Here is a 10,841-nt window from a genome sequence, read left to right as displayed (position 1 = left end):
ATATGAACTTGTTACTGTTGATAGGCTTCGTAAACATATCTGCTAGGTTGTCATTAGTGTGAATTTTCTGAATATCCACACTGCCTTCTGCCACATTCTCACGAACAAAGTGATATTGAATTCGCATGTGCTTTGTTCTTGAATGAAATGCCGGATTCTTTGCAAGATGCAAAGCGCTCTGACTGTCACAAAATAGAGCAATCTTCTCTTGTTTGTGCCCGAGCTCCTCTAATAACATCTGCATCCATATTGCCTCTTTGCTAGCTTGTGTAGCTGCTACATATTCTACTTCCGTCGTAGATGTAGCCACGATAGATTGTAGTTTTGAAACCCAGCTTAGCTCCTCCAGCAAGAGTAAACACATAACCTGTGGTGGACTTGCTCTTATCAAGATCACCTGCATAATCTGAATCAACATAACCTTTAACATTAAAGTCTGATCCTCCATAACACATTGCAACATCTGAGGTACCCTTGATGTATCTCAGGATCCTCTTAACAGTATTCCAATGCTCTCTACCAGGATTAGCCATGTATCGACTAACTATTCCCACTTCTTGTGCAATGTCAGATCTTGTACATACCATGACGAACATTAAACTTTCCACTGTTGATGCATACGGTACTCGAGACATCTCCATCCTCTCTGCTTTATTGCTAGGACTCATACTTGAGGATAACTTGAAATTAATAGGAAGTGGGGTAGAAATTGACTTACAGTCTTGCATCTTGAAGCGTCTCAAGATTTTCTTTAAGTTGTTCTTTTGAGAAAGCCAAATCTTCCTATTATTTCTGTCTCGGTGAATTTGCATCCCTAAAATCTTGTTTGCTGGTCCCAAGTCCTTCATTTCAAACTCCCTAGCCAACTGTGTCTTTAAATTTGTGAGACGATCTTTGTTGGGGCCTGCTACCAACATGTCATCAACATACAACAGCAAAATAACAAAATCTTCATCACTAAATCTCTTGTAATAAACACAGAACTATGTCTGTTGTATCCAATGCTTATAATGAAGGAATCAAATCTCTTATACCAACATCTCGGCGCCTGTTTGAGACCATATAGAGATTTGTTCAACCTGCAAACCAAGTCCTCTTTTTCCTGTTCTTCAAAACCTTCTGGTTGGAGCATGTAAATTTCTTCTTCAAGTTCTCCATGAAGAAATGCAGTTTTGATATCTAACTGCTCCAAGTACAAGTCAAATGTAGCACACATCGCCAGGACCACTCGAATTGTTGTGAGTCGAACCACCAAAGAAAATATCTCATTGAAGTCTATACCTTCTTTCTGAGCGAATCCTTTCACCACCAATCTTGCACGATACTTCTCCACTTGATCATTACCATTGTGTTTGATCTTGTAGACCTATTTTGTTACGCCCCTCACTTTTAAAACTTAGAATGTCTCCTAAGTTCCTTCGACATTATCATGAGAGCCGGATAAGCTATGACGCTATCAAATGATTCTAAGGAAGGGAGGGATGTTATATCCCGCACTTTTGGGCATTCGGAAATTTGATTTGCAAGGAATTACGTTGTGATTTATTTTGTTTATTCTAGTTTGTACCGGGGTGATGTTCATGGAAAAAATTGATGTGGGAATACGGAGGAAGGCCGAGGGTAAAATTGGAATTTTGGAGAGTAGTTTGTGAATTTCAAAAAGAGAGAAGACTTGTAGCTTTTGGGCTTAAATAATAAGTACAATAAGTAGTTTGGGCTCTCATAATAATAATAGTATATTGAGGCCCAACAAAAGAAAAGGCCCAAGTCTTGTAAAGATAGCCCATTAGTTAAGTAGCCTTTATATATATATATATATATATATATGTTGATGACTTTTAAGTCATCTTTATCCATTAAGTCCTCTTTATCAACAAGAAGCTACAAGAAAAATCTAGAGAAAAGAAAGGGGAGAAACTTGAAGCTAGAGAGAGGGGGAGCTCAGATTTGGGAGAAACAAAGGTGAGTCTCCGATTTTGTTCATGAATTAATTATCTAGGGTGCGCCAAGATGTTATGAAGGTGTTATCAATGAAAATTTATGGTTTGGAGTAGCTCAAAACGTTACCAAACAGCCCCGAAGTTTCAGCTGCGCTAAGGAGGTTTCCGAGGCGCAATTTTGGCTAGTTTTGGCCAATTTCGGGTAAGGTAAGGGTTCTCCTTTAAATTTAGACTTTATGGGGTTGTTTTGAAGTGTATTAGGTACCTTTTATACTGCTGAAAGTATAAAAAAATCGTGGATATGCTCAGCGAAAGAAACAATCTAAATTGAAGTCGTCGTAGTTAAATTGTAGTCGAAGTGAGGCGTTGTGTGTTTTGAGGCGGCTGCTGGTTGTGTGGTGTATGTTGCAGGGCCTAAATGGGTTCTAAAAGAGTTGGGGGAGATGCTGGTTGCATCCACACGACCCCCGCTTCGTACGGTTAAAGGTTTTGCAAAATGGAAGCTAGAAACCTTATTTTGGTATCGTAGTTTCGAGCGAGTCGTTTGGAGTTTATATTGCGTAATGCTTCCATGTTATATATATATATATATGAGCTGCTGTTTATATTGTTGGTTGGCTGTAGGTATTAAGGATGTAATTGAGGATTCGGATAGGGCACATTGTAGGGGAGGTGCTGTCCGATTTCCATTAACTTCTTAACTAGTCAAAAAACTAGTCGAGAATGCGAGCGAGGGGATGAGTTCTATGAATAATCGTGTGTAACCTAAGGCGCTGAAAAGTCTAAGGTTGTTAATACTCGTATTGCTTTCGTGTTACCTAGGTTCAAAGGACGACGAGGCGAACGAGATAAAGAGTAACCCGTAAGAGGTATGTAAGGCCTATTCTTTCTCTTCTTTTGGCATGTCTTAGAGGCAAGTAAAAGGTGATATGATCTCTGAAATAATTTCATTTCTAAGTGTCTCTTATTCACTTTTGGATGATGAATTACCTTCCTAGAACTTTCTATATGTTAAGGAAGTAATGAATGTACAGACTCCTAGTCTTAAAGACTATAGGATGATAAGTGCTGCCGATTTCATAAGTGGCTAGTATTACTTTAGTACATGTCTAGGATCTCTGAGATTCTAATTGATGTAGCCCCAAAGGGCAACTAGAAGACATGTGGGGTGATCACATTTCTACTCTGATCCTCAGGCGCTAGCTTATTCTTCTTATACGGTCGAGTCTCCAATAATGATTTAAACTGCATATAGTTGCTCACTACTCTACTCGTGTATACGGTAACACATTTTTCTCCGAGTCCTAGGCTGGCTACAGATTCGTGCTTAATCTCACTGCATTGTTCACTGAGTCCCTCACTAGAAGGCCGGGTATGTATGTATATATATATGATGATGTGATGTAATAAGGTGGTGATGGCGCCGGATCTATGATGGTCCTACAGGTATGCTTTCCCGATTCCCTAAAAGGGCCGGCTATATTGTATAATTTCAGCATGCATGTTTATGATTCCCAAGATTCAGGTACAGGTTCCTTATATGGCATTTTATTCCCTGCCTCTCTGTGTCAGATATGTTTCCAGCTATGTTATGCTATACTATGTTTCACATACTCAGTACATATATCGTACTGACCCCCTTTCTTCGAGGGGTTGCGTTCATGCCCGCAGGTACATATACACCATTTGGGGATCCGCCAGCATAGGAGTCCCACTCAGCAGTCCGAAAGTGCTCCATTGTGTTGGAGCCTGATTTTGGGTACTAAACCTTATTGTATATATTTGTTTTGCTCACGGGTATGGCGGGGGCCCTGTCCCACCTTATGTTACTGTTTTCTTACTCTTAGAGGTCTGTGGATACGGATGTGGGTTGTATGTACGTGGGTTGTATATGAGTTGTTTATGAGTTGTGTATGATCTGCATACGAGTTGTATACGAGTGGTAGACGAGTTGTATATGTATGTATGTACAGCTGTACTGATATGACTTATGATTTAGGGGCGTTCCTTGTGTCGTGGCGGCCTTGTCGGCTCGTGTATATGCGTATTATAGAACAACCCTATACATTACTACAACCTCATCGGCTTATATGTTTTCTTACCTGTTGGTGCATTTTGAGTATAAACAGGAGGTGGGTTATGTATAGTTGGCAGGGGTACACGTGTGTGTACAGTTCAGGCACTCGTCACGGCCTACGGCATTGGGTCGTGACACATTTTTTTAATGGCCTTCCTTCCTTGTGGTAATTGAACAAGATCCCATGTTTTATTTTTATGAAGAGCTTCAATTTCTTCTTGCATTGTTGCCACCCACAGAGAGGATTCTTGGCCTTTCATAGCCTCGTGAAAAGTTGAAGGCTCTCCATCTTCTGTTAATAGACAGTATGCAACATTACTCTCCATAGAATAATCTGAGTGCCAAGCTGGTTCTATTCTCTCCCTAGTTGACCTTCGAACTTGTGGAGTTTCGATCTCAGCTTGCTCTTATTCTTCGTGCTCTAGTGCTGCTTAAGAAGAAACTGAAACTTCTTCAATTTCTTCAACTTCAATTGTAGTAGTCTCTGATTTTTCTTTTGAAGTACTACTTTGTTTTGCTTGTATCTTGTTTTCAATAAATACAACATCCCTGCTGATTACCACCTTGTGGGCTGTGGAATCCCACAAGCGATACCCCTTGACTCCATCAGTATACCCTAAGAAAATGCATTCCCTGGATTTTGGATCCAACTTTGATTTTTCTTAGGTGTTGTACATAACATAAGTAGGACTTTCAAATATATGTAAGCGAGAATAATCAATTGGTTTTTATGTCCACATCTCCATTGGCGTTTTCAGATCAATTGCGGTTGATGGTGACCGATTAATCACATAACAGGCGGTTTTGACTGCTTCTGCCCAGAATGGTTTTTCCAACCCTGCAGTTGCCAACATAGCTCTTGTCTGTTCCAACAAAGTTCTGTTCATCTGCTCTGCTACTCTATTTTGTTGTGGAGTATATGCCACCGTGAACTATCGTTTAATACCTTCTTGTTTATAGAAGTTATTAAATTCATCTCCAGTGTATTCTCCTCCATTATCTGTCCTCAAACACTTGATCTTTTTCTCAGATTCAAGTTCCACTCGCGTTTTGAATTCTTTAAAAACTGGAAAAACATTTGCCTTTCTTTTGATTGAATACACCCAACTTCTCTTGGAGTAATTATCGATGAATGACACGAAATATTTCGCTCCTCCTAGAGACTCCATCGGTGCTTGCCAGACATCAGAGTGGATCAGATCTAGTATTTCCTTGCTTTTAGCAGAGAAACTGCTAAACTTCAGTCTATTTTGCTTACTGGTAACATAATGCTCACAAAAGGATAGTGAAACCTTTTTGAGCCCTGGAAGAAGTTTTTGCTCAGCAAGAAACTTCAAACCTCATTCTGACATATGACTAAGTTTACGATGCTATATCATCGTTGATTCTTCAAACGAACTTGCTGACGTGGTTGATGCTTCTCCTTCTTGGTGTGTTTCACCTTTAAGTACATATAAGTTTGCAGCAAGTTTTTCCGCTTTCATTACTACAAGCGTTCCTTTGGATATTCTCATGACTCCACCATGCTTCTTGTATGAACATCCATTATCATCTAGTTGTCCTAAAGACAATAGATTCTTCTTCAAGTTTTTTATATGTCGTACCTTCTGGATGGTGCGTACCGTGCCATCATACATCTTTATTTTGATGGACACAATACCAATAATATCCAAAGCATGATAGTTTTCCATGAGCATAGACCCTCCTGAGATAGAATTATATTGATGGAACCATTCTCTCCGGCAAGTCATGTGCCATGTTGCTCCTGTGTCCATGATCCAGACATCAGCGAAGTGATTTCTGCCTTCATTATTTGATATTGCCTCACTACATAAAATATCGCCATCATCCGAGGTACATGCAATATTCCCTTGAGCATTTGATGGCTCAGGGTGTTCACTCTTCTTTTTGAACCGACAATCTTTCTTGAAGTGCCTTTTTTTGCCACAGTTGTAGCACTTGATATTCTTCTTACTTCTAGATTGAGATCTGCCATGATTGTGACTCCCACTAGGACCACGTTCCGTTGGTCTTCCTCTCACCATCATCAAAGCTTCAACTTGTTGTGAACTTACTTGTCTGTCTTCCTTATTTTTGCGCCGATTATCTTCTTCTATGATAACAGCTGCAATTTCATCAAAAATTAGACTGTCTGTATTGTTCGTCAGATTGATGATGAGTTGATCATATGAGGCAGACAGACTTTGAAGTAGAAGTTCCGTACGTTCAGTCCCCTCTATTTTGCAACCCGTTGTTGTAAGTTGCGAAAACAGAGTATTCAAAGTACTGATATATTCAGTAACTAACATGGACTCTGCCATTCGAAGAGTATACAATCTTCTTTTTAAGAATATTTTATTATGCAAAGACTTGGCCTCATACAACCCTGTAAGAGTATTCCATATTTTCTTCGCCGTCCGCTTTTCCACTACACTAGACAACACTTGATCAGCTAGTGTCAAGTGTAGATCAGCAACTGCGTTGCTGTCTATGTCATTCCACTTGCTGTCATCAGTAAAATCTGTGGGTCTGCCTTCAATTGCAGCTAAGCAATTGTCCTTTCTCAATATCACTTTTATTTTCATTTTCCACAATGAGAAATTAGTCCCATTGAATTTCTCAACGTCAAACTTTGTTGTACGCGATATTGTTATTTGCTTCACACCCTTCTAGATCGTTTCTGAATATTTTTGCGAATAATCATGACAAACTGAACCGTCATCGAAATTTACTATTCACGTGAATAGTACTATTCACCAAATTTTACTACTCACAAAAATTTACTATTCACGAATAGTACCTTCGCATAAAACAGACAGAATAATCGAGGGCTCTGATACCACTGTTGGGGGGAGGAAGCACCACAACTAAAGTTTGATATGACAATTAATATGAAAATAAATTGGACACGAGAATTTTACGTGGAAACCCCTCTAACTGATAAAGGGGAAAAACCACGGGGTAGAAGGATCTCTCTATTTTAATATGGAGTACACAACTCTCAAATACAAGGAGAAAACAATAATTAACACTTCTCTCTTGTAAAAGGAACAACTACTAAAGAAGACACTCAAGACTACAATATTTATCTTGGTGTATAACTCTCTTTGTATTTTTACTCTCTCTTTCTGGGATGATTTAAATGAGGCATTAGGCCCTCTATTTATAAGAGGAACAAAATGCGTAAAATTTTTTTACGCATTTTGTATTTCAACAAAGCGTGTAAATTTGTGTCAAAAAAGTTGGTAGTCTTTCTACGCATTGTCAATTTCTTGTACGCGTTACTTTTCTTTTTCAACAAAAGTGGTTGTGCCCACCAACCTTTTTGACTTTTCTTTTCAGGGTCAAGTCGATTTATGTGTCATTTAAATTCGTGTATAAATTAAATTGTACCATTTTAAGGATAAATAATTAGGTGTCCACTATTTTGCTTGACCCATTGCAATGTTAATTAGATCTTTTGTCTCCTAACTAACATGCTAAGATTTGTACAGTGAGAGTTCAAAGTCGACACTCTACGGGAAAAAATGACCAACGAACCACGAGGAGCTAGACTCCTACAAACGTGGATGACTATTATAGAGATATAGAACAAATATATAGAAAATTAGTGATAAGAAATAGATAATAGTGGACTACAAGAGAGATGACAACGTGAAATCAAAGTTTTACAATCTGTTTGCCCAAACTTGTCGTAGTTCAAAATGCTTATTTTAAAAAAATAGATGTTTGGCCAAATTTTTGGAGGAAAAAAATGTATCTAGCGAGTAACAAAAGTTCATTTTGAAAGTTAAAAAAAGTAACTTTTTTGGAAAACATTTTTGAGAGGATTACACTAAGAAACAATTTTTAAAAATTTCACCAGATATTTCTAATTACTGCTCAAAAAATTTTTTCAAATTTGTTGGTCAAATATGAACTCCTTTTCACCAAAAGTATTTTTTTGAAAAACACATTTTCAAAATAAATTGATTTTAGAAATTTAGCCAAATATGTTATTAATATCTCCAAAATTGTATAGTATCACTCGGATATTGACCAATTTGTTAGTACTTCATCCCCTCCCATATTACTTGTCTACATTTTCTCCACTGTCATTACAGAAAGGGTCCATTCGTGCCATTAATTTTTAACGGTCAGATTTGATGATTTAGAAAACCATTTTTTCTACATGACCTCTTATTAGAAGTTCACGTCACCAAAATTAAACAAAATGTTTTATGTACACACAAAAACCAAAATGTTTACCTTCTGTAAGGTTTGCAGGAAACACGTACGGTGCAATAAACCATCTATTTTTTATTAGAAATATTTTAGAACTTTAATTAAACAAATTAAATCTTAATATTAATAAATAAAGTTTTACAATAACATCCAAGATAATATATTATAAATAAATGGTCAACCTCTTATTATCTAGAATTAATCCTACTAATTTATGACCCATTTGGACATGCCAATGGAAAAAAAAAATCAGTCCAAACAAACTTCAATTTCAATTTTGTATCCAAATGACACGAAGGAGAGAATTCCGTACACTAAGATGTTATTGATTTCTTCAATTGTCTTTTCAGCCTCATATTCCTTCTTCAGATGTAGAGGCATAACTATTTGAAATACAAGCTCGAAGCGTCTAATGCTATACCTAGTGACCTAACATAACTCACCCAACAACACAAAAACAGTAATAGGATAAATAAAACTTTTGATTTTAATAAAAATATACTCTTGCCAAAACAATGGAAATGTATGATTAATATACATTTGGTATAGGTAACACATCTACTTAACGTAATGCTCGTCTTTAACCAGCCCTTCTTGCCATATATATTCTAACACATCTGCATGATTGCTGTAGTAATATCCAAAAGATCTTTCCTCTTCTCATAATCAAATATGCGTGGTAGATGATCTACAATCCGTTGTGTGGATAAATCAAATGGATCCACTGAGTAGGTGGAAGTATACAGTGCTTGAACTGCTTCACCACTACTGTACAAATAGCAAACATCTTTAACAAAAAAAAAAGAAATTGTGTTAGGAACCAATAGTATAAGATTACTTACTCATCGGACGTTGATCTCGAATATAGGGTAAAAATATGTTTTTGTTTTCTAGAGTAAATTATAGTTGTGTGCTATAATTTATGATTTAGGAATTTACCCTAGAACACCATTACATTGAGGAAGAGTTCTGAAACTGAAGTGACACGAGAAGAACTCAATAATATCAGAAAATCAGGATACCTCGTCAGCTGTCATAGTGTGTGCACACTTGATAATCTGTGTATATTTAAATATTAATAACAAAGAAAGGTACATTTTTGAACAAATGGGAAAAGAGGAAGAAAAAAAAGTGTATTATTTTCTTTTCTTTCTTTGATTTCACAAGATCTAGTTTTATTATTGAAAAAACAAATAAGATCTTTAAACAAAAAAGCTACAAAACTTGAAATATGAAAAAAATTATATATATATAATTCTTTGGGTTTGCAGAGAAGACGGATGTAAATAAGTTGTAACGACCTGTCTCCGTCGTTATGAATAGGCTAATGAGGAATGAATTTGGGCCAGAAAACTTTGAGTAGTAACTTCGAAAAAGTTGAGCCTAAACCAGATTTGAATGAATTCCGAGTCAGGTGAAATCTAGGGTGACCCAGTAATAACTTTGGGGGGGGGGGGTAAAATCGACAATCTGATTGATTTAGTTGATAGCCAAGACGAAACAGAGCTGTTACGGCTTCACGAAATCACATTTGGGTGAGTAAAACTCCTGAAATTGGATTCGGCGTGAAGAGTATGATTTAAGATGCCATAGGAAAGGGGTGTATTGTGAAATGGGAGTTTGGAGCTCAAGTTCCGAGCTCACTGTTTTTGTGCAACCCACGAGAGCGGGATGGTCCCGCTGTGGTGGGACAGTCGCGACTTAAAGTCAGGAAAAAATCCCAAAAATGGTATTTTTCTGGAAAAACTATTTTTAAGACGTTAGGAGGCAACCCAAGGCAATTTTTATCATTTTTCCACGGATTCTCACACTTAAGGTAAGATTTCTACTCTCTAAACTCATAATTCGATTCCTAAATCCCATAAACTAAAATGGGTGATCATTGTGGGAGGGTTTTGGCCTATAGATAATGGTGGGAATTAGCCCTAGGTGGAGATTTAGGATCATGGATTGGTCTAAGAGGAGAATTATTTTATAATTCGACTAAGGTAAACAATTATATTGATACTTTGTGTGTATTTACTATTTATAGACCAAGAACAGCGGAACGAACCAGAAAAGGAAAAACTCTTGCACCTTAGAGTTGGTGAAGCTCGAATTCGAGATAGGTGATGATTTTGTTTTCCGTATGTGTTTCATGTACTTATTAAATTACTTCATTTTATGCATATGTGTATATGAATAGGGAAGCATGTTATGAAATATGTGAAATGATCACTATTGACCTGTTTTGTGATGAATCTGTTCTTGGTGATATAATGTTGACTATGGTTGTGAATTGTGATTGCTTGTATGATGGATGGGTGTCACGTTCCGACATATAATTGAATCAGGTGTCACGTTTCGATACATAAATTGAATTGGGTATCACGTTCTGACACATATTTGGATCGGGTGTCACATTCCAACACATATTTGGATCGAGTGTCACGTTCCAACACATAATGAATGTTTGTAGATCCCATGATAGGATCCTTATATGGAGTTGCATGATATTGAGCGTGATGGGTTGTGTCTTGTTGGGTACTATCTTGTGATAGAAAATGGTTAAGTTATTCTGTATATATGTGCTTATTATGTTGGGTTTACTTGTCCATTAC

The 10,841-nt window shown here is 37.2% G+C and overlaps 1 long non-coding RNA gene across 1 annotated transcript; it reads left to right on the top strand.

The window, feature by feature from the left end:
* The first annotated feature begins 2,057 nt into the window (after nucleotides 1–2,057).
* On the top strand, nucleotides 2,058–3,950 carry LOC129877443 (uncharacterized). Its single transcript, XR_008763543.1, has 3 exons — nucleotides 2,058–2,147; nucleotides 2,763–2,809; nucleotides 3,513–3,950. It is a non-coding gene; the product is annotated as an uncharacterized LOC129877443 (long non-coding RNA).
* Nucleotides 3,951–10,841: the final 6,891 nt, after the last annotated feature.

The sequence above is a fragment of the Solanum dulcamara genome, chromosome 12, assembly GCF_947179165.1.
Source record: "Solanum dulcamara chromosome 12, daSolDulc1.2, whole genome shotgun sequence".
NCBI classification, from domain to species: domain Eukaryota; kingdom Viridiplantae; phylum Streptophyta; class Magnoliopsida; order Solanales; family Solanaceae; genus Solanum; species Solanum dulcamara.
This window is presented reverse-complemented; position numbering and strand designations above follow the sequence as displayed.